Consider the following 23535-nt stretch of genomic DNA (forward strand, 5'->3'; position numbering starts at 1 on the left):
TAGTTAAAACTTTATAAAAATTAAAACTTCTGCTCTTCAAAAGACACTACTGAGAAATGAAAATATTTGCAAAACATACATCTGATGAAGGCCTTGCATTCATAATATATTAAAAACGTCTAAAATTCGGCAATAAGAAAATAAACAACCCAGTAAGAAATTAGCAAAATAGACCATGCACAGTTGCTGATGCCTGTAATTCCAGCACTTTGGGAGGCCAAGGCTAGAGGACTGCTTGAGCCCAGGAATTCAAGACCAGCCTGGGTGACATGGTGGAACAAAATAATACAAACAAATACAAAAATTAGTTGAGTAGGGTGCCATGGGCCTGTAGTCCCAGCTACTTGGGGGAATGAGGCGGGAGGATCACTTGTGCCCAGGAGGTTGAGGCTGCATTGAGCCGTGATTGTGCCACAGCACTCCAGCCTGGGTGACAAAGTGAGATCCTGTCTCAAAAAAAAAAAAAAAAAAAAGAAAAGAAAAAAAAAAGAAAATGCACAAAATACTTAAGAAAATGATTACTTGGCCGGGCGCGGTGGCTCAAGCCTGTAATCCCAGCACTTTGGGAGGCCGAGACGGGCGGATCACGAGGTCAGGAGATGGAGACCATCCTGGCTAACACGGTGAAACCCCGTCTCTACTAAAAATACAAAAAAAAAATTAGCCGGGCTAGGTGGCGGGCGCCTGTAGTCCCAACTACTCGGGAGGCTGAGGCAGGAGAATGGCGTGAACCCGGGAGGCGGAGCTTGCAGTGAGCTGAGATCCGGCCATTGCACTCCAGCCTGGGCGGCAGAGCGACACTCCGTCTCAAAAAAAAAAAAAAAAAAAAGATTACTTAAATATTACATATCTTCTCTCCAAAGAAGATATATAAATAGTAAATAAGCACATGAAAAGATGCTGAACATCATAAGTTATCAGAAAAATGCAAATTAAAACCAAAGTGAGATACCACTACACACCTACTAGAATGGCTAAAACAAAAAGATTGACTAAGTGTTGGCCAGGATATGGAGAAACTCATATATTGCTGGTGGGAATGTAAAATGGTGCGGCCACTTAAACTTATTTAACTTAGCAATTCAACTCTGAAGTATCTACCCAGCAGAAATAAAAAGTCTATGTCCACAGAAAGATGTGTATACAAATATTCATGGCAGTATATTCATAATTAGCCCTCAACCTGGAAACAATGTCCATCAACTGGTGACTCAATAAACGAAATGTTGTATATCTATAGTGTAAAATATTATTCACAATAAAAACATGATAAGAAATTGAAGGACTCAGACACAAAGGACTATATATTGTGTGAATCTGTTTATATGAAAATTTTAGAAAAGGCAAAACTGTAGAGACAGAAAGATCAGTGGTTTCCTAGGGCTGCGGGTGGGAGCAGAGACGGATTGCAAACAGGCAGGTGAGAACTTTTTGTGGTGATGAAGTATTCTACGCTGGATGCGGTGGCTCAGTCCTGTAATCCCAGCACTTTAGGAGGCAGAGGCAGGTGGATCGCTTGAGCCCATGAGTTCAAGACTAGCTTGGTCGGCCGGGCGCGGTGGCTCACGCCTGTAATCCCAGCACTTTGGGAGGCCGAGGCGGGCGGATCACAAGGTCAGGAGATCGAGACCACGGTGAAACCCCGTCTCTACTAAAAATACAAAAAATGAGCCGGGCGCAGTGGTGGGCGCCTGTAGTCCCAGCTACTCGGGAGGCTGGGGCAGGAGAATGGCGTGAACCCAGGAGGCGGAGCTTGCAGTGAGCCAGGATCGCGCCACTGCACTCCAGCTTGGGCGACAGAGCAAGACTCCGTCTCAAAAAAAAAAAAAAAAAAAAGACTAGCTTGGTCAACATGACAAAACCCCATTACTACAAAAAAATTAAAAAATTAGCCAGGCGTGGTAGTGCATACCTGTAGTGCCAGCTACTTGGGAGGCTAAGGCAAGAGGATCACCTGAGCCCAGGAGGTGGAGGTTGAAGTGAGCAGAGATTGTACCACTGCACTCCAGCCTGGGAGACAAAGTGAGACCCTGTCTTAAAAGAAAAAAACAAATTCAAAACAAAACGGAAAGCAATTATGTCTTTATGGCACCTCCTTCCTCTTTGGCTGGCCTCTGAAACATCTGGTGCCTCAGTAACTCTGGGGTAAATTTCTCCTTGAGCTCTGGCCTCCCCAGAGCCTTGGAAGGCCTTGTGGGAGACCTGGAGTGGATTGATTAGCAAGTAGCCCTAACCCTGGGGGAGCATCTTCTTTCTCTTGGTGGAGGTTAGAAAGAGAAAACTGACGAACAGGAGCACATGTAGAAGACCATGCGCAGGATGGCAAAGGCCTTATAATCATGTTCTAATCATTCCTCATTCTTCCGTTAAATACTTGTTGTCTTCACTCTGCCAAATAAGTCAAATAAGTGCTGTGGCTATAAAACAATGAACATTACTGACAAGGTGCTTGCTCTTATGGAGCTTATATTCTAATAATATAAAGCATAGCACAGATATGCTGGGTGGATAAATAAAAGAAAGTAATAAGAAAACAACTTAAGTCCTCTGCAGTTAAAAGGGTGAGATCACAGAATGACTGAACCACAAGAGGGAGCCAGTCATGCAAAGACCAGAGGGAGGCACATCTGAGGCACCATTTCTGTCTTAACTGCCATAGCCATAGCCATATGAAGCCCTCTGTTCCATCTTTAACCAGCTTAAATGTCACAGTTGATCTGTATAACCACTCCCTGAACTCCCTGACCACCTTAATTCTGTCATGCTGGTGGGCAAAATTGCAACTCCAGTTAAATCCAACTTTCCACCTGTACTGTTTCTGTACCCATGAGCTGGTCATAGATGGAAAACAGACAGACAGATAGACAAACACACCCACCCACCCACACACCATGCTGTTTGGTCTTACTTTATTTATTTATTTTTTTTGAGACGGAGTCTTGCTTTGTCGCCCAGACGAGTGCGGTGGCGCGATCTCGGCTCATTGCAAGCTCCGCCTCCCGGGTTCACGCCATTCTCCTGCCTCAGCCTCCTAGTAGCTGGGACTACAGGCGCCCGCCACCACGCCCGGCTAATTTTTTGTATTTTTAGTAGAGACAGGGTTTCACCGTGTTAGCCAGGATGGTCTCGATCTCCTGACCTCTTGATCCGCCCGCCTCGGCCTCCCAAAGTGCTGGGATTACAGGCGTGAGCCACTGTGCCCGGCCTGGTCTTACTTTAAACGTGTCACTAGGAACTTAAGTAGGCTCTTGCTATTTCCCAGCGAATGTCCTGTATTTCCCTGGTCCTTTCACTCTCCTACTCTATTCATGGACATTTTCATCTCCGTTCTTCTCTTCTCCCCCATTCTCACTCTCAGCTGCTAACTGTGCTTCTTTCCTCACTGACAAAACTGAAGAATCAGAAGAGAACTTCCATTCACTCTTACCGTGCCCACTTATCGATGCAGGGGTAAGGCTTTAGGCCCTGCCTTTCTCCCTGTCAATAAGGAAGCATTCTTGGTGCAGCCATGCAAAAGCCTCCACTTGTGCATCAGATCTCACCCCTCTCGCAGAATCAAGAACACTAGACCAGCAAATCCTCCCTGTCTACTCTGGTGGTAGACCATCAATTTTTCCTCTACTGGATCAGTATACAACCATGCTGTTGTGTCAACCATTTCAAAAACAAAAATCTCTTGACTGCACTTCCCTTATTGGTTACCATCTTATTTATCTGTAACCCTTGTAGCCAGTTGTCTATACTAGCTGTTTCTAATTCCTCTTCTCCTATTATTCTCTCTTAAATTCCCTCCAATCCAGCTTTTGTGCACCACTGAGCTGAAACTGATCTTTCCAAGATCAACAAAACCAACAAAACTCTATCAGAAGGAAAAAAAGGAATGAGGCAGCTGTAAGTTAGGGAAGACATGTTAGGAGGAGATGGGCAGAAGAGGACTGGATTGAGTACCTGTATCAAAAGAAGAATTCCTTACATGTTGTGTAGTCTTTCCATTCCATTTGGACCATACTTATATATACATATATGTATATACATTTCTTTATTTTCTTTGGAACCTAGTGTTTCCCAGACTCTCAAAGCAGTCGATTAGAGTGAAATCTGAATATTAGACTAATCGGCTCACCATTTAGGGAACGGAGAGTAAAACAAAATCATAGCAGTGAGTGAGCTTTTATTTTATATTTTCTTATCTCTGAAATTGACATGAAACCTCAGAAACCTAAAAGTCTCTTTAACCTAACCAGGAATGATTTAAACAGTCTAAGAAAGAGTTGCCTCCAAACAATATCCCTCTAAGATAAATGTAGTTGTGGTAATTTTACAGCTATCCCTTTTTAAAAATGGCCCAGCCAGGAATTATATATATTAATCTCAGGTAGCTTTGAAAGTCTGGCTGCAGTACTGCACTTTCTGATCTTAGCAGTGGGAACAACTGTGACTTACCTCAGTGAGGTAGCCTCACTCCTTTAGTGGGCAGGGTGATTCCTATGGCCCTAGCACCAAATGAGGTAAACATTTAACAATTGTCCCAATCAGTTGGTTAATATAGGGAATCTCATTAGATAGTGCATATCAGTGTCTGGGAAAATGCAGGTAACAATCCATTAGTGAGTTACAAAATTAATCTGATGGGTTGACCAATTTTTTAAAAAATGAAATAAAATAGAAAATAGAGTGCATTACACATACTTAGGATAAGACAGTTCGTGAGACTTTGGTTTCAGTTGTGAAAAGGTATGTCCTGGTTCATAAAATTACAATTTTTTTTTTTTTGAGACAGAGTCTCGCTCAGCCACCCAGGCTGAAGTGCAGTGGTGTGATGTCGGCTCACTGCAACCACTGTCTCCCGGGTTCAAGCAATTCTCCCGTCTCCATCCATAATGCAATAACCAGTGCGGCAGAATGTACTAATCAAAATTCAAGAACATTTGGACATTTTCCACATCATTTTCAGCATCATATATCACTAGGCATGAGCAGAAACAAGAGGAATCTGGGGCACTTTACAGTGGGGCTTTCATGTGCAATACCAGTAAGAGCTCGAACTTTCTCTGTAAGTTAAACCACCATAATGGAGATGTTACACTTTACAAACTACTTCACAAACTTGATTTCATTTGAGTTTCTTGTCCATCCTTTGTAGCAAGCAAGACAAAAAAGTAGCAGCATCTGTGGCAGGTTTCAATGATCCATCCTGTTTAGATCAGAAGCCCACCCAGCAGCTGGGAGAAAGGCTCTTACCCACAGTCCCAGAGAGAGAGCTGGCAAGGGTGAAAAACTATATGTGGACTCCAGCCAAGTAAACTGGGGTTCAGGGCAGAACTCCAGTTCCAGGAGGGAGAATGGAAAGGGTGAACAGGAACTGGGGCAGAAGCCCAGATAGTAAACAAAGCACACAGGTGGCGAGGCCCGTCCTCAGGCACATTGGATTCCAAGCTCACACCCACAGAGTTCCAGAACTCCATGCCTGGCTTTGAAGAAGTAGCAAAGAATATCATGTGGATAAGGGACATGGTGTAGAGGTTATCAGGCACCTGCAAAGGCAAGAAGAGACTAGTAGGAATTGGAAAGTTAATCAATCAGCCTGGCATGAGTAGCGTTGCCAGATAAAATATAGGATGCCTACTGAAATTTGGATTTCAGATAAACAATGGAAATGTTTTAGTATAAGTATGTGTCATGCAATATTTGGGACATGTTTACGCCAAAAATTTATTGTTTATCTGAAATTTATATTTAACTATGGATCTCACATTTTTATTTACTAAATCTGGCAACTCTTCCTGTGGGTGTGATGGAGGATGAGGCTGGAAGGCTTGGCAGAGCAAGATCACAAAGGGTCTTGTGTGCCATGCTTAGCAGATAATGGGGAGCCAGGAAAGTTTTTATAAGCAGGGGAACAGTATAACAGAGTTTGCGTTTTAGAATCATTGTAATAGCCTGTGGGAAACAAAACAGAGTTCAGAAGGACAGGAACTGAGAGACCAGAAAGCGATTTCAATAGTTCAGATTTGAGGGAAATTGAAAATAACTTAACCCACTTCACAGTTCTGCCTAAAGCTAGCAAGGCTCCCAGGTTCACTTGGGCTCTGGAGACCGAACTATTCTTTCAAGAGCTACTCTTCATTTTTGTTTTTGTTTTGTTTGAGACAGAGTCTTGCTCTGTCACCAGGCTAGACTGCAGTGGCGTGATCTCAGCTCACTGCAATCTCCACCTTCCGGGTTCAAGTGATTCTCCTGCCTCTCCTGCCTCAGCCTCCCGAGTAGCTGAAACTACAGGTGCATGCCACCATGCCCAGCTAATTTTTTTTTTTTTTTTTTTTTTTTTTAGTAGAGATGGGGTTTCACCATGTTGGCCAGGATGGTCTCGATCTCCTGACCTTGTGATCCACCTGTCTCAGCCTCCCAAAGTGCTGGGATTATAGGCCTGAGCCACCACACCCAGCCTACTCTTTGTTTTAAGGAACAACAACAACAAAAAGCTCTGGTGGAGCATAGAATATATTTTTATACATATAATATAGTGTCTTGCCCAAATCCAGTGTCAATCACATACTTCTTGAGGAAGCTAGAAAGATATGTGTATATATCAATCTTTCAATAGACTAAGCTCAATATCTCTTTCCATATTGCATCCCCTGTAGGTTATCAATAAACATTTGATTCTTAGATTATGAGTTCCATAAGGGCAAAGTCTGTATCTTCATCATCTTTGTTTCTTTAGCACCTGACCCAGGGCTGGGAATAAGTTTCTCAGAAAATAGTTCTTGATTAAAGTGGTCTAAGTAATTAACAACCAGAAGTGCTTCCTATTAACTACATTTCTCCAACATTACTTCACAGGTACAACTTGGCATATTTTTCACATGAATGCAAAAGAAGCCTACTTCTTTTTTTTTTTTTTTTTTTTTTTTTGAGACGGAGTCTCGCTGTGTCTCCCAGGCTGGAGTGCAGTGGCATGATCTCGGCTCACTGCAAGCTCCGCCTCCCGGGTTCACGCCATTCTCCTGCCTCAGCCTCCCAAGTAGCTGAGACTACAGGCGCCCGCCACCACGCCCGGCTAGTTTTTTGTATTTTTAGTAGAGACGGGGTTTCACCATGTTAGCCAGTATGGTCTCGATCTCCTGACCTCGTGATCCACCCGCCTCGGCCTCCCAAAGTGCTGGGATTACAGGCTTGAGCCACCGCGCCCGGCCAGAAGCCTACTTCTTATAATGGACCAGAAAATTGTTTTTTAAAGCTGAGGAATTATACTGACTAGATGGAGTTTTAAAGATAATATTCTTCATTTATGTGAAAATGTGAGTTTTTTTCTTGAATGTTCCTGCTTCCATAAGCTTTATCATTGTGTAGATATTAGTAAATCTTAAAAAAAAAACCAATCTTAATTAAACACATACCAAGTAGATCATCATAAACTCTTACAAAGTGGTCTTCTCCTTCAGTTACCATTATCAGTCTAGTTTCTTGTATCTGTGTCTCTTTCAAAGCTGATGTGTGAATTTTTTGAGGGCAGGAACTATTCTGATTTATCTTCACAGTCACAGAACTTTCATTAATAGTAGGTTTATTGAATTCCAAGGTCAGGCAGCCAAAAGGGAAATAATAATTCTGGGAAGTACATGGGGTAAATAAAATGCAATTTAAAAATTATTATAATGACCCTTTATTGAAGATTATGTTCCAAGTATCATGCTAGGTGCTTTACATATGTCTTAATACATTCTAATTATACCTCAATTCTAAAAACTCTTCTCTGAGCTAGCTGTTATAATGCTCATGTTATGGGTAAAGAAACTAAGAATCGCAACTGATAAGTAACTTGCCCAGACTGACACAGTTAACAAATTGGCAGAGCTGAGATTAATACCAGACTCCGAAGTCTATGCTCTCAACATGACTCCAGGAATTGTCATTTTCAAATATATATTGGAGACAGGAAGATTGGTGAGGTGTTTATAAGAACTTTCTTTAATCAGTCACTACATGGTACCTCAGAAGACTAAAGTTTGATATTTTAAAAATGTGTGAGTGCACATGTGTGTAAGACAAGAGGTATGGAGGTATTTCTTAAAACTATATTTTGAGCCATGTTCTTTTTTTCTGTTCAGTTTTGTATTTAAAAGAACAAATGACTTTACGTATATAATTAGACTTCATCTCCACCTTGACTGCAAACTGATGATACACTTAAATTATTATCACATTGTTGTTATCAGGAACATATGGGTTGTACATGTTACAATCATTCATACCAACTTCATTTACCCCATCCAGAGGAATACATGCAGATCATGTTCAGATATGCAATGCAACCTTAACAGTCTAGATGTATCATAATTTATCTGTGACAATCTAGATCCTCCTCTGAGCTGTAAATGTAATTGTATATGGCAGTTATTCTGTGTTTCGTTTTGTTGTTTGGTAAATGTGTACTTTTTGCCTGATGCTAACATCTTTTCAACAGCCCTCTTTTGCCTGCTCAACTGCCAACCTCCCAGTTCACTGATACCAGGAAGAATCAGAGTCTTGTCTGCTCATGATGATTTGCCTCCAGTCTGCACGGTTAAATCACAGCTTAAACTTTACCAAACTTTTGGAGTCTAAAAGCAAAAGCAACTCACAAAGTGCAAGGGTTGGCATAACTAATTTATTCATATGAATTAGAAATAATTTAAAGAAGAGGAACCAAATATGGTAAAACGAGGGGCGGGGGGCGGGGGGAAGCAGTTGATTTTAAAAATTGAGAAAAGCAAAACATGTTTTGCCTGGCTTTGTAACTAAAGAAGCCTGCCAAAAATGGTCTGTAAAGGTATAAGAATCAAAAAATATCTCCAGTGTTCTACCTTCACCAGAAACATGCAAGGAATTTCCTAGGATGGAATTATGGAAAAGATCCTCTTCAGGCCTTCATTTGTTCATTCATTGCTAGTCATGGTGCTAAATATGGGAGATATAAAATGAATATGGCATGGCCCTCTGGAGCTTAGCCTCAGAGGGAGACATAGCAACTGTGCTGTACGCTGATCTGTGAAAGGCACCAGGAAATAAATGTAAAAACCACACAGTGGGTGCACAAAGGGGGGAGTGGTCAACTCTGTGAGTCTAATAAAAATAATTCACAACAATCACATAGCGATGTTCTGTGAGTTCCATCCCCACCCCATCCTCTATTGCCAACCCCTAAGAGAAACGACAGGTGAGCAAGGCACAATCCAGGCTGGGCTCTAATTAAATGTGTGCCCTAGAGCAACTCCTAGCACTACTCAGAGCCTCTGTTTCTCTGCCTGTAAAAGCCAGGAACCCTGCTCAACTATAAAGTCCATTTCTGCTCCGAATTATGAAATCGAGGCCAAAAAAAAAAAAAAAAAAAAAAAAAAAAACCACACACACACAACAAAAACAAAAAACAAAAAACCCAAAACCAGAAAGGAAATTCACGAGAAACAAAAGTGAAAGTCACAGAAGGGAACCCAGTAGTAAACACGAGTACAAAATTCTATATCTCACCGGAAAACGTGGCAGAGTTCCCAAATTTTTTTCAGCAACCGTGAACTTCGGAAAGAATGAAATGTGTATCACGCCCTCTGAATGTGAATAAGATCAGTGTAACACGAATCCACCTTGCTCTATGCAACTGTCTTCTGAAACATTCCTCTCTGACTCTGAACAACCACTTATTTAAATAAGCGGTTCTTAAATAAATCAATCCGTACTGAATGGTCCATCCCCATAAAACCAGTCCCCATTGAAGACCACACCTGGGTGTGTCCCACACTGGGAAAAGGGGGAAAACGGGGAAAACGGGGGTAGAGAAAGAGGGGAAGAATTGGAACCTACATTAGATTGTGGCTGGTGTTGCCATGCGGTTGTCATAAACAACAGCGTCGAAGCAAACTGTTTTAAAACTTAGGAAATACGGCGGCCTTTAAACTCTATTATGTCCCTGCTCATGGCAATTGTGAGACTTCTCTGAACGTAGCCCACAACGGTACAGCCGCCCGAGAGGGAGAGCGAGCTCTTCTGGAGCGGATGGGCGAATGAAGGCAGCCAGAAGGGGAGCAGACTGACAGCTCCCCCAGCTTCTGCGGCGCGTGCGGGGCCGGGACAGGCGACCGCCACAGCCAGAGGGTGCGAGCTGGACCCACCGGGGTCACTGGTCTCCAGGGTGGGAGGATGGATGCTGCCTGTCCGCTGCCGGAGCCTCCCTTCTAGCAGCAGAGGGAGGGTGCGCGCACGTACACACACTCTCACACACACACGCACGCACACACATCCTTCCCCTAGAGTTGTGTCTCGTCTCCCTTTTGTTTTTCTCCCTTCCCGGTCATGAGACCCGGAAGTTTTGTTTTTTTTTTTTAATCCAGTCTCTCTCCCTTTTCCAACCCCCCCGCCATCTATCACATGGCAGAGATAGAATAAAAACAGAAAAATGGCGACGGTCACGTTGTGGCGAGCCTTGCTGCGTCATTAGATAATCCTCATGCAAATAGCGGGAAGAACAAAGGAAGGGGGGCCCGGGACCCACGGGGGCGCAGGTGGGTGTGGGGGCGGCGGCTGGGCGCGGGGGCGGCGGGGCGCGCGGGGCCAAGCGCCCGCGGGAGGCGGGAGGCGTGAGGCGGGCGGCGGGCGGCGTGGGGCGTGCGGCCGCGCGGGGCTCGGGGTGCGGACTGTGGACGTCCGAGTGCGCGCCCGTGCGCCGCCGTGGAGCGCTGGCCGCTGGGCTCCCGGCCCCGTCTCACGGCGCGTCGGAGCCGGCCTGGGGACGCGGGAAGCCGTGGGGCGCACAGAGCGGCTCCGGCGAGGCTGGCCGCGGCGCACACGCACACGCAGCCGTGGGGCTCGGCCCGCTCGGCATCCGCACTGGGGTCTGGGGGCGGGCCAGGCGGCGCCGGGGGCGAGGGCGCGCCACTGCCGGGCGTCTAGCGCCTGCCTTCAGCCTGCTCGGGGGACCGCACACAGTTCGTCACCTCGGGGTAGGCGGCGGGGCGCGGGGCGGCGGCGCGGGGCGGGCCGGGCCTCAGCACTCCCGGACCGACTCCGAGGGTGTTGCCGGGCTGGGTTTGTTGTTGTTAGCGCGCGCGTGTGTTCTTCCCGAGGGGTAGCGGGGCGACCTCGCCCATGGGCATTTCCGCGGTTTTGCGCGGCCCTCGTTGGGGTGTCAGTGGCGACGCGGGGAGCCCCGGGCGCCCGGCTCGGCCCCCCGGAGGGGATCGGCGCGGAGGGGCGGGGTGTGTGTGTAAATGTTGCGCACTCGCTTTTCCCCCGCCCCCGCCCGCGTCCAGGGTGCTGGCGTGGGTCCTTCGCCGTCCGGCGGCGACTGTAAATAGAGCCTGGATGTTGTTTACATGAAGGATCCGGCGGGAGGAGTCTAAGAGGAGGAGGCGGCGGTGGAGGAGGAGGAGGAGGGAGGGAGGAGAGAGGAAGACCGGAGTCCCCGCGGCGGCGGCGGTCCGGAGAGAGGGCGAGCCCCGCGCGGCCCCGGGGACCGGGCGCTACCACGAGGCCGGGACGCTGGAGTCTGGGGTAGGAGGGGAGAACGGGCACGGGGCGGGAAGAGGGGTCCGTCAGTGGTATTTTTAGCTTGCACCCTGCCACGCAGATTCTCCCTGGCCGGAGGGGAGGAGGGTGGAGGGAGGACGGGGAAGCCTCGGTTTCTCTGCACGTTCGGGAACGCCTTCTACCCCTTCATTCTCCCATTCCCAGTCTTTTCCCGCTTCTCTCCGGGCTCACCTGTTTATTTCCCTCAGCTAGAGCTCGCGGTTTTTTATATAGGCATGAGGGTCTGTTTCTTTTATTAGAAACATTATTGGGGAGAGGGGTGCCTTGCTGTAATTTGTGCTGGTCCAGGTCGGTTTTCAGGAAGGGGGAGGGGACTTGGCGGAGACGCCGGCTCCTGGCCGCAGCTGACCCGAGGGCTTCTCCCTGCCTTCCTGTGCGAGGAATTCTTTCTCTCACTCTGCTATCCGCACTCCAGCTGCCACCTTCCTGGAGAAAGACCACACCTGTGCTTATCCCCGCTTTGGAGGAGAGGTGAGCTAAGAAACCAGGGAATTCTCTGCTCTCCAGGGTTCTTAGTTATTCCCCTCCCCAATCCCAGCATTGGCCAAAAATTGTTGCTTTCACCTGCTGATTTCATTTGGCATGTCTGTCCCCAGCCTCCCTTTCCCCCGGCAAGTTGTGGTCTGCAGATGTTTTGGGATTTTCTCTTACCTTTGGACGTGTCCCCCACCAACTAGCAAATAGCTCCTGGGCCTAGGTTGAGGGAGAGAGAAGTGACCCCCTTCGGCCAGTGCGCTGTTTTTTATTCCCCTCTGGGTCTTCTAATAGAATCTGCTCTCATCCCATAGCCCCCTATAGTTTCCCCCTAAGCTTAACCCAGAGCCAGGCCTAAGCAGCCTGTCTCTGGCTTTCTTTCCCCAGGCCCCACCCTGGCCCCTTTTGCTTTTCCAGCGCCAAAAAAACGCCTCCCAAGCAGAAGACACACCCAGCCCAAGTCTAACCATTCCAAAAGGGAGGAGAACACAGAGGAAGAGCAGGGACCCAAGGGTCTCTTTCTGTCCTGAATATTCCAACAGCGTTTCCCTCTAAAAGCCTCCTAGCTTTATAATCCCTTTATTCTTCTTACCAGTTGACCCTCCCCTCCTCTTTCCCCTTGTCCTATTACAGGTATTTGGGGAGACCGGTGGAGAAAGAGGTTGTCACCCTCTCTTCTTTACAGTGAGGCATTTTTCTTTTTCTTAGTCTTTTCATTTATTAGATGTTTAGCATGTAAAATATGTGAATCTGTTTGCAGGCTTATTTGAACTTGTTTTCTTGCTGGTAAGGAATAGCTGATATTCTAAAGGGAAGGGAGGGGGGAAAAGGTCAAAAGTAACGCTCTCAGTTTTCCCCATTTGAGCATCCGCAGAGTTGCCAGAGAAGACCCTCCTGTAAAAACCAACAGTCTCCCTTCCATGACATCACCACCTAAGCCCTTCCAACTTTAGCTTCAGAACAGGAAGAAGGCTCAAAATAGAACTACCTTAGGAATCCAGCTCCTTGAAAAGATCAACTTTTAAATCAGCTGCAGAAAGAACACAGTGAACTTTGACATGGGGAGTGAGAAGGAAGAGAAGACTGTGTAGTGTTCATAATTGGTTCCTTGAGGGGAGGTTTGGGGGATACTTTCCATGTATTTCAGGAAAACTTTCCTCTAGAGTTGGGTACCTAGACCACTGAATGATAAATAGGATAGCTCAAGATTCATTTATTATTCCTAAGTTTTGATGTGTGAACAATAACAAGCACTTTTCAGAATATGAAAGAGGGGCTCCTCTGCAGAATCTGCTGTAGCTAGAGAATGTTGTTTCAGGAAGCTAGGAGGGCACTTCAGGAAGACAGAGAACCTAAAGGATGCAGTGACAGCTGTTGTGAGTATGTAAGTTGAGAGGCTCATAAACAATAATTGTAATAAACAATAATTGTAACTTTTGTGGATGACTGATACCTTGGACAAAGAAGTAAGGATGTCAGGATTTCCAGCTTTACCTTGGAAATTAACTCCTTATCTTTGAATCTCAATGTCTCCATTCAGTCCCTGAATTGAGATATGCCTTCCTCTCTGAGCTAAAATAGTTACTCAGTCTTTTGGAAGGGCTGCCTAATAAATGATAATCACTGAAGTGTTGACAACTTAAGGATTGGAAGTGGAGCAGAAAATACGTGGTATAATTTGAGCACTTGGTGGGTGCTGTAAGATGACTTGCTGGTTGATGGGGTAACATCTTTTACTCTGGTTCAGGTTTAAAAGAATCCAGGTGACAGAGACAGGATACCTGCCCTAATATGGTAGCCACTAGCTACGCGGCTATTAACCACCTGAAATATGGCTAGGGTGAGGAAGAGCTCAATTTTAAATTTTACTTAATTTTAAAAATTGATAACTTGATTTAGTTATTAGAAAGCTTATTTATGTTTGGAAACATACTTGAGCTTACGCATCTACTTTTGAAACTAAGTGTTTTGAAATTCAAAGAAAAATTAAGTATTTTGATGAAGGTTTAGAATTGGGATAGGTAAGTGGAAAGTACTCTTCAGATTTCAAAGACTTAGTGCAGAAAAAGACAGTAGAATAGCCCATTAATTATATGTTGATTCCATGTTTAGATGATAATGTTTTAGATATATTGGGTTAAGTGAATATGCTATTAATTCCACGTGTTTATTAATGTAGCTACTAGAGAATTAAAAATTACATGTGTAGCTTCTATTATACTTCATTGGACAGCTCAGGCCTGCATCACTCCTTTTTGTTTGTGGATTAATTTCTTTTTTTTCTTTTCTTTTTTTTTTTTTTTTTGAGATAGAGTCTCTGTCTGTCTTTCAGGCTGTGCAGTGACACGATACCAGCTCACTGCAACCTCCACCTCCCAGGTTCAAGCGATTCTCCTGTCTCAGCCTCCAGAGTAGCTGGGACTACAGGTGTGCGCCACCATGCCTGGCAGATTTTTTGTATTTTTAGTAGAGATGGGGTTTCCCCACTTTGGCCAGACTGGTGTTGAACTCCTAAGCTCGGGCGATTCACCCGCCTTGGCCTCCCAAAGTGCTGGGATTACAGGCATGAGCCACTGTGCCTAGCCCCATGGATTAATTTCAAAAGTGGTGACTGTATGAAATATTGTTATTTCATATCTGTGTTTCTACTTTCCACTGCTGTGTTCCATGTGATGATTGGGGACCCCAAGTATTACATTATTACTATTACAATAGATCAATGTAAAAGTCCCAGGTTCTAGAACGGCTAGCAGGGGTGTGATGGGAAAATTTGGATACCCACATACCTGGCTATTGCTGCTTTTGTAAAAAGATCCTGGGATAGCAAAAGGTACAATGTGTGGCAAAGTAACAATTGTGACACCTGGTGGCATTTTAGTAATTCTGCTCATCTGTCACTCACTTCCATTTATTTTTTCTTTGCTTCATCTACTTTCTGACCCCATCCCCACCAAATCACAGTTCCACTGGTGACTAGGCCCACAAGGTTGCTGACTCCTTTCCTCCAAAAAAAGTACAGTGCTAACATGAATAGAGGTAGTGCTGTCTTTGGGTTTTGTCTAATGAGATTCAGAAATCGCACTGGAAGGAACTTAGGGGCTATTCAGTGCTATCCCTTTATTTTATAGATGACAAACTGCCAAACACCTCACCTAAGACCTTGTAGACAGACTGGAATTAAACATACTCTTGTTGATAACTGTTTAGAGGCTCCCTGAGAAATGGAGAGGTTCATCAATTAATCAGTATTTGTTGAGCTAGCATTTTGTGGAAATGACCACTAAGTGTTGTGAAGGGATGTGAGTAAAGCAGTTTCTGACTTTAGAAAGAGTCCTCTTGACTTGAGGAAATAAGATATAAACAGCACCACATTAAATTGCAGTATACAACACAACACTTTTTTTTTTTTTTTTTTTTTTTTTTTTTGAGACGGAGTCTCGCTCTGTTGCCCAGGCCGGAGTGCAGTGGCGAGATCTCAGCTCACTGCAAGCTCCACCTCCCGGGTTTATGCCATTCTCCTGCCTCAGCCTCCCGAGTAGCTGGGACTACAGGCGCCCGCCACCTCCCCCGGCTAGTTTTTTTGTATTTTTTAGTAGAGATGGGGTTTCACCGTGTTAGCCAGTATGGTCTCGATCTCCTGACCTCGTGATCCGCCCATCTCGGCCTCCCAAAGTGCTGGGATTACAGGCGTGAGCCACCGCGCCCGGCCTACAACACAACACTTAATGAGTGCAGTGCCACTGTGGCATGTGTTACTAGTAGAAATGCGTTCATTTTGTAGATGTTGGAATAGAAGCTTCGAGAAAGATGGAACCTGCAGGGACGTGGAGTGTAATTGTGTTCCTGGAACAGCCCAAGGCTGTACAGTTGGAGGTCATTGCAAGTCTTTGGTATTGGCCCCTTTGGCGTGCATTAAGGGAATTTGAAAATCCGAGACCCAGCATTTTCGAATGGTGGTGCTGTAGTAATAAGGAAATCATAGATTAGTTGGAGACCATCAGGGTTTTTAGAGATGTTTAGCCAGGGGTGGATCATCTGGCATTTGAAGTTATCTGGCATATAAAACTGACTTGTGAGCAAACCATAAAATCTAAAATCTGAGGGGTGAGAGTGGTGAAATGTGATATAGAGCAAAATCAGAAAGTAAATTAACGAGTATACAGTTGGACTAAAAATATTTGTGCTGGGTACATGTTTGAAGGGGACAGGCCCATTTAATATAATAGAGGGGCCAGTCATGTATTTATAAATTTTTAGTCTCCTGGAGCCTTTTTGGACTAAACTCTTGGTTAACATGAGGAAGAAAGCTCATTCTTCTCTGTGTTGCTGTGTCCATAGGGTTTTTTCTTTTTCATCCACATGGACCTGCTAAAGTCATGTAGCATGAGATTAATTAGGGGCCAGTGCTCAGTCAGTAAAATGATGACACTCCTCTAATCACTCTCAGTTAATGCTTTTCTTTGAGAATTGGGGCTAACTTTGCATAGGGCAGTGGTCCTTGACTTTTTCTTGCCTTTCTGCCTATTTCTTTTTCCATCAAAGAGAAGAAAATTAACCTACCACCCCCATGAATCTTTGGCACAAATTAGTTTTTAAAAACCCAGCATAGCAAAATTTTGCAATAAAATGCAAGTATACATTCTGTGTACTTGTGACAAAGCAGTAATTGACATTTGAGCAACTTTCGCTGACATATTTATAACATTTCAGTGTGGTCAAATTTGGCCATTTTATATAGTATCACCGAATTAGATGATGATTTTCAAATTGGAAAACAAATTGCACTTGTTAAAAGACCAGTGGATTTAAATATACTAAACTATAGTTTAAATTTAAAAGTATTTTCAAATATTTTGCTTGGCCAACAACTTACGTTACCTTCAATTATTTAATATGTAATCAGATACTTAAAGGTTTAAAACAGAATTTTCATTTTAGTTTATAAATAAGAGGGATGTAGTGTGTTTTTTGTGCTTATATTTTGTATTCCACGTTGATTGATTGCTTGAGAAAAGATCTTTGTCACCTAGGCTGGAGTGCTGTGGTGCAATCGTGGCAGCCTCAGCCTTTCATGTTCAAGCAGTCCTCCGACCTCAGCCTCCGAAATAGCTGGGACTACAGGCCTGTGCCACTATACCCTGCTAATACTATTTTTTGTAGAGACAGGCTTCCACTATGTTGCCCAGGTTGGTCTTGAACTAGACTCAAGCAATCCTCCTGCCTCAGCCTCCTAAGGGGCTGAGATTACAGGTGTGAGCTACCATGCCTGGCCTTGTACTCCATATTATTTTAAAAGTTCTTTGGTATGCCAGTTTTCTATAAGTACCTGATTTTGTGATAATATTTGGTATATGCGTGATGAAGAAATTGTTCCTAGTTGTATCATTTTTAACATAGAAGAACTAGTTTAAAATCAGTTTGGGTCCTGGAAGAAAGCATTTTACTTCACTGTTTTCTCTCTTCCTCTCTTAGTATGCAGTTATTTTTTCTTACTGTAGCCTGAGTACCTGTAGTCACTTGTTTATAAGTTTAGACAGTTCAGTTCTTAGAAGAAACATGTTGAAAAAGAAATACTTCTGATGGATTTAAATTTTCAGAAATGCACATTTATAAACATAATTTTCAAGAAAAAGCAAGACACATTTTTGAAGCATTTATTTTAAAAATACCATTTTGAAAACCCATATTTTAGAGAATATTAATTTAAGTAACTATTCACAGAATAATGACAATTTGCTGCTTGTTATTATGGATGCTTGGCTTCTTTTTTTTTCTCATTTAGGTAGAAAGGAATCAAATGACAAAAAAGTAAGGAGAAAAAGGAAGTATCTTTTACTTATTGTACCAAAAATGTTTAGTTGTTGCATGGGTTTTGGTGACGGCTAATAGAGTGGATTTCAACTTTGCAGTACATTCGCTTCATATTTATATTTCATATCTAGACATTGAATCACACTAATACTTATTTTGGTGAAGAACAGTCTAATAACTACTGAATATGTCAGGATTATTTATTTGTCTCCATAACTTACCCAACCTTCAGTATTTCAGGGTAAGTATTCATTTTTCCAAAGCTGACAGAATTTGTGGTCAAGAAATATTAGTTGGTAATCTTCTTAACCTTTTTAGTGGAATGGTTATCTAAAATTTTACCCTAAAATCATCACAGTATCTTTGTTCACGCAGCAGATGTTTATAATTTCGGTAAAAATGTGCAACTATTTCCAAGAACCTTAGGTTATGGGATCCAACTGTGATTTTTTTTTTTTTTTTTTAATCTTCGTTGCCCTCTCGTGTTTCAACTCTGTATTACAGTTGGCTAAGACCTAGATGTTGACCTCCTTAATTTTTAGATTTTTTTTTTTTTTTTTTTTTTTTTTTTTTGAGACGGAGTCTCGGTCTGTCGCCCAGGCTGGAGTGCAGTGGCCGGATCTCAGCTCACTGCAAGCTCCGCCTCCCGGGTTCACGCCATTCTCCTGCCTCAGCCTCCCGAGTAGCTGGGACTACAGGCGCCCGCCGCCTCGCCCGGCTAGTTTTTTGTATTTTTTAGTAGAGACGGGGTTTCACTGGGTTAGCCAGTATGGTCTCGATCTCCTGACCTCGTGATCCGCCGGTCTCGGCCTCCCAAAGTGCTGGGATTACAGGCTTGAGCCACCGTGCCCGGCCGATATTTTTGCATTTTAGACAGTGTTGTTTTAATTTGTGTGTAGGTGGATTGTTTCATTGGATATTACTTTTCTGAAGATAAGGTCATTTTCTTTTTTTTTTTTTTTTTTTTTTGAGACGGAGTCTTGCTCTGTCGCCCAGGCTGGAGTGCAGTGGCCGGATCTCAGCTCACTGCAAGCTCCGCCTCCCGGGTTCCCGCCATTCTCCTGCCTCAGCCTCCCGCGTAGCTGGGACTACAGGCGCCGCCACCACGCCCGGCTAATTTTTTGTATTTTTAGTAGAGACGGGGTTTCACTGTGTTAGCCAGGATGGTCTCCATCTCCTGACCTCGTGATCCACCCGTCTCGGCCTCCCAAAGTGCTGGGATTACAGGCTTGAGCCACCGCGCCCGGCCAAGGTCATTTTCATAGTACATAAAGTTAATAGTTGAGTTAGATTCAGTGTACTCTTATTTTCTGACTTCCGCTGATCTTTATAAAGAATTGATTCATCTATCTGACTTATTTGAAGTACAGTGCGAATATCTAATATGCATATAATGAGTCTTTGAAATTGAGCAAATGCCTAATGAAAACATAATTATTTTTCAAATATCTGTCAAGTTCCACTCATACTGAAATAACTTGAAACCTTATGACATGGAAAAAACCCAAGTGAATCATGGTTTTAATAAGTTGATATTCCGATGCCTGAATTCCAATTTCAGAATCCTTTGTACTTTTTATTAAAAGTAAGAAGCATCCCTAAAATGACTTCAGAGTACATCTCAAAGGTACAAATAATTTAAAAGCAAGTAATGTGTATATGTTATTATTACTTTTTAAAAAGATATTCTGAAGGTTGTATCACCATAGGTATAGAATTGACGTATACTATAGTGAAAAATATCAATGTTACTAATTTGAGTGCATTCTTAGCACTCAGAGCAAGAGGATTGAGAGTCATTTTTTGCTAATGTGCATTTTCCTTAATTATAAAACCCCACTAGTTTCTGCTTCATGATCTCAGTTACTGAGAAAACTAAGCAAAAAGTAAATGTTTTTAGAAATCCATTTGTTTGTGGAAATTGTGTAAACTGAATATCCAGTTGATGGAGTTGGACAGCTAGGGTAGGGTAGAGAAAACAAAGCACTGGGTTCACTCATTTGGCATGGATCTGGGCGTGGGTTCACCAAAACTTAGCAATATATGATCTCTGGTAAATCACCTAACCTCTCTAAGTTGTATTTTTTTTTCTATCTATAAAATGGGGTAATATTTAATCTATTTCCAGAATTCTTTTTTGATGAATTAATGAATAATTCATTGCTAGCCCCTTTTTGAATGTTTGGCAGATGTGACGTATTATTGTCATGTTTGGTTATGAGCACTTTGAAGACAGGAATCATGTCTTATTTATCTTTATTTCCTGAACATCTAGAAGAGGCCTTAGAACATAGTAGTTCCTCAGTATATATATAATCAATGATTGAGGTCAGGGAGGCACAGTCAGTGAATCCATGCATGGAAGAAATAGGGTGTGAAATATGCTGGAGGCTTACTGCATATTTGATGTATTATCAGAGTGAAAACCTAATCATGCAGTTGTTCATCCTCATTAATATGTATAAGTCATGTGTTCATCTTTCATTCTAATATAATTCAACTGGGCCTTTTAATATTTCAGCCTCACCACTTGCTGGGCCCTGATCCTTCTTTTTCTTCTACCTCCTCACGTCTCCAACCAGAAGGGGATCTTTTAGTCCTTCACTTCATGGGGAGCCTTCAGAGAGAGTAATGCAGCCACAAGAAAGGATGCCGTTGACCGACACAGTGACTGACAGGCTGCCCTGGCTCAGTTATCACAGTGCTGATGCTGTCCATTCTAAAGGTACAGTACTGTGATAACTGAAGGATGGCAGCCATCTTGCCTTCCATCAGAGGAGCCTCACCGTGCCCAGGAAGAAAGAAGGCAAAAGAGGAATGTAAAACAGGTGGCCGGGACCCAGAAAACCCTGTACCTCTGTCATACTTCTCCCGGGGCATAGGGAGAGTTGTTCTGCTTCTCTTTGCCTTGTTTTGTTACATGGGGTAGTTGTTGGGGCAGCAGTGTTGTGCTGAGTGAACATATATTAAGATCCTTGGAACCTTTAGGAGACTGAAAATAGGTAAGTATGAGTTAGTATTTCTGGAATGGTAGTCAGAGAACTTTGTACCATTTTTATAAATGTGAAAGGTAACCTAATTAGAACAGCTTGGCATTTGCTGGTACACTGCTAGATTTCAAAATCAGATTCTACTTACAGGGAGAAAAAAAAAAAGCCCAATATGTTGAACAGTATTGAAATTATTACATAAATAAAAGTCCATCATTGTAGACGGGCTTACTGAAGTGAGGAAAGAAAAAAGTGTATCTTTGTCTTGAAAGAGTAGATAGTGACATGTCATATTTCTTTCAGGATGTTTAGGATCTGGCCTAATTCAAAAGAATATTTACTGAATACCTTTGGTATTGCTGCTGCTGTCACCTTTACATGAAAGTAAAATGTAAGTTATTTCTATCAAATAAGGACTAGTCTGCAGTGATATCTGGCATAAATCGATTTCAGGAATATGAAACTGTAAACACCAAGCCAGCATCACATGTGCATGAAAGACTAGGAAATTTTTTTGTTGTTGTGGCCCACACTGGAGTGCAGTGGTGTGATCATAGCTCACTGCAGCCTTGATCTCCCAGGCTCAAGCAGTCCTCCCGCCTCAACCTCCCGAGTAGTCCCGAGTAGACTGTAGGCTCAGACCACCCACCTGCAAATTTTTAGTAGAAACAAGAGTTCACTATGTTGCCAAGGCTGGTCTTGACCTCCTGAGCTTAATTGATCATCCCACCTCAGCCTCCCAAAGCGTTGGGATTACAGGCATGAGCCACTACACCCAGCCATGATTAGGAAATTTAACAGAGCACACATCTTCAACCTCCATCTTACTCTAGAGAGTACTGCTAGGGGTGAAAGGTGGTTATTGGAGAACCCAGGATTTCTCACATGCCCTCTGCCAATCATCCCTCTTCCCTCTAGACTCCTAAGGACACTGTACACATGTAACAATAGCAAGCAAGAAACAAAAGTGCATGACTTTGATTATGTGTTAGATCACAGTACTGTGCACGGCTCAGGTAATTTCATGGAATGTATTTTAGGCTCAGAGCCTAATTGGGTATGTTACCTCTTCCTAGGCTCATGTCTGTATCAGGGAGCCTGTGAATGTCTGACTGGTGTGGGAACCCAAAGCAGTGACCGACATGCTTGAGCAAAGAGAATGGAGATGGCCGAGGTCAGGCCCTAATTTGAACCTACCTACCACAGAGAGAAGAGGGGCCAGGGAGGGGAAAACCATATGTGAGTTTTGTTTGTTTGTTTTAAAGACAGAGTCTCAGGCTGGAGTGCAGTGGCTCAAGTCTTGGCTCAGTGCAGCCTCTGCCTCCCGGGGTCAAGCAATCCTTGTGCCTCAGCCTGCCGAGTAGCTGGGATTACAGGTGTGTGCCACCATGCCCAGCTAATTTTGTATTTTTGGTAGAGATGGGGTTTCACCATGTTGGCCAAACTGGTTTTGAACTCCTGTCCTCAAGTGATTCTCCTACCTCAGCCTCCCAAAGTGCTGAGATTACAGGCATGAGCCACTGCACCCAGCCTCGTGTGACTTTTTAACATACTGTGAACCTTACCTACTATCAGCACTGCCAACTCCATGTCTTAGATATGGGCCAGGTGTATTATCAGGTCCTCCAGTGGGACACAATGGGAAAGAAACAGAACTGGAAGGGAGTAGCCCTGATACAGAGAGGTTCTGTCTTGTCCTTCATTGTGCCAGTCGTCAGACATTGATGGTCACTGTGTTGCTTTGCTGGCAATTGCAGTTCCCTTTAGTGTCTCTTCCCTCTTTACCCAAAGAGGAATCATTCTTAGTAGTGACCCCTTGAACCACACTTGGTTGGCCCAGAACTGTTATTTTTCAGATACATTGACCACATTATAGCCCAGTACCTTCACATCTCATAGATCCACAATTTCTCTAAGCTGTGTAAGCTACACTACGTTTTTCATTAATTACAGACAGGGCTCTCCCCGGTTATTATGCTACCACTCCTGAAATTCCTTGGAGTTTTCTTATAAGGAATTTCTGACAGAAACTCTGGAAGAACTTTTAGGAAGGGAAAGTTATGAGGTTGGTGAATCCTCAAGTAATTTGAAACACTCCTAATGTTTTGTGTTTCAGCAGGTGGAAAAAAGTGCTTCAAGAAGTAACGTGTTGTGCAAACATTGGCCTTTGTGAAGATTTCACCACCTTCCCTGATCTTCCTGTTTTCCCCGTTACTAGTTTTATAAAAATTCATTGGGTTTTATACTTACCCAACCTTGACCCCAAAATCTACAGCCAGGCCTGTGGGGTGTTGTAGAACTGAGTGTTGGGTGTCATTTGCAGTCACCCCTGCGGACAGAGTTGTGCTGGGTCCCCTTTCCTCTAAACAAGAAGGCTGAGGCTCAGTCTGCAGTAGGAGTTCCAGAAGCTTGCCTGGACCTGGAGGTCTTTGGCATCTTCAAGGCATTTCTTAGATGTAAGGTGTTCCAACAGGTTAAGTGAGAAGTGATGCAAGACAGATCTGATGGGGTTTTTCCACTGCCTTGCTTAAAACACAATATGTGTTTGGTTGGTGTATTCATTGCATTTTTCAGTTTAGGTGAAGTATGTGAGAATGGGAAGATTGCAGTTAAACCTAGAAATACCATATAATCCAGCAATTCCACTTCTGGGTACATACCCAAAAGATGTGAAAGGCGGCAGTCTGACAGATGTTGT

At 43.7% G+C, this 23535-nt stretch overlaps 1 protein-coding gene and 1 long non-coding RNA gene across 4 annotated transcripts in view; one reads left to right on the plus strand and one right to left on the minus strand.

Annotated features, from left to right (window-relative positions):
* The window catches only part of LOC105498463 (uncharacterized), a 53099-nt gene extending 42769 nt beyond the window's left edge, over positions 1–10330 (minus strand). For 2 of the 3 annotated variants that reach the window (XR_011620102.1, XR_011620105.1), the window contains exons 1-2: positions 9511–10330; positions 7401–7611 (exon numbers count right to left, since the gene is read on the minus strand). This is a non-coding gene — a long non-coding RNA (uncharacterized lncRNA). Of the gene's footprint in view, positions 1–3251; positions 5535–7400; positions 7612–9510 lie in introns of those variants that run through there. The other variant, XR_011620103.1, reaches the window with a different exon arrangement.
* A 64-nt stretch (positions 10331–10394) lies between these two features.
* Positions 10395–23535, plus strand: part of LOC105498461 (Janus kinase 1) — a 237422-nt gene continuing 224281 nt past the window's right edge. Inside the window, exon 1 of the mRNA XM_011770614.3 lies at positions 10395–10538. The gene's annotated coding sequence lies outside the window, so the exon portion shown is untranslated. The remainder of the gene's footprint in view (positions 10539–23535) is intronic.

This window comes from Macaca nemestrina, chromosome 1 (assembly GCF_043159975.1).
Source record: "Macaca nemestrina isolate mMacNem1 chromosome 1, mMacNem.hap1, whole genome shotgun sequence".
In the NCBI taxonomy this organism is placed as follows: Eukaryota; Metazoa; Chordata; class Mammalia; order Primates; family Cercopithecidae; genus Macaca; species Macaca nemestrina.